The sequence below is a fragment of the Pundamilia nyererei genome, unplaced genomic scaffold, assembly GCF_000239375.1.
Source record: "Pundamilia nyererei isolate P.nyererei 1_Seehausen unplaced genomic scaffold, PunNye1.0 scaffold00028, whole genome shotgun sequence".
In the NCBI taxonomy this organism is placed as follows: Eukaryota; Metazoa; Chordata; class Actinopteri; order Cichliformes; family Cichlidae; genus Pundamilia; species Pundamilia nyererei.
The window spans coordinates 3,809,536-3,810,660 of record NW_005187429.1 but is presented as its reverse complement, the minus strand read 5'-3'; positions in this window follow the sequence as shown (position 1 = coordinate 3,810,660).

Sequence of the window (1,125 nt, the reverse complement as noted above, 5' to 3'; positions counted from 1 at the left end):
GGGGGCGGGGGCTATCCTTTGAGCGGTGTGCTCATCTCCTTTCTGCTCGGTGGCGTCAAAACTTCCGCGTATTTCAATCACAGCGGTGCACCTGAACCGCAGTTCCCGTTCCGCTCCTCGGCTGCTGCGGCGGCCGTCGTCGTCGCCGGGGACATGAGTGACGCGAGAGATAACGTTATTAACGTTAATAACAAGCAAGGGCGAGTGATCTCTGCGTGCGCGCGCCTCGCTTCCATTCACTGCAGCTGAGCCTGACTGCTGAGAGGTGACCGGTGCGCGCGCGTGCGGAACATTGAGTGAGGTCGAGCTCGTGTTTGCGGCCCAAATGGAGGTAAAAGTGTGCCCACACCGCCACTTCACTAATGCCACCTTGAGTAGAAACGAGGAGTTTACGGTTTGGATTATTGTTTTGCGATGTTTTGTAACAATAGTTGCAATAATAATAATAATAAATAATAATAAAATAAATAATATATAGACTTTTCATATAAGCAAAAAACTTTAAATCCTATTTTAATGGCTTATTAGTTCACACGTTATATGATTTAAAGCAGAGGCGATTCTAGGATTAGAGCTTTGGGGGGTGCTGAGCACCCAGAGAGCTGCCCAGCCAGGCAAGATAAATCATATAATTCTTAAATTCATCAAGTCTCCCTGTCCCTGGGTCCTCGTCTCAAAACATGACATCACTGTTTTGTACATTTTAACACAATTTAATCCCCACATTTGTGAAAGAAAAGCAAAACACTTTTTTTGAAAAGTCTGTAACAAAACCATCAAATCTGATAAAGGTTATTTAAATGCTGCAAAAGAAGAATGGATTGGAATTTTAAAAAAGTACATATCCTAACCTTAATTACTGGGGGAGAATAATGAATTATGCACATAGTGAGTAAAAAGCAAACTGAGTGCATTTTTTGGACAGAGATTCACTTTTAATGTGTATGTATAATATACACTGTTAACCTTTGCTGTATTTTTCACAGTAAAATACCACAAAATGCCCAGTAACTTACCTGAAAACATTTCTACAGTTAATTACTGTAATTTGCTTTGCATTATGGGTATATTAAGGTTATACAGATACATAAAAAAAACACTCCCAAAACAGAATAAATTATTACA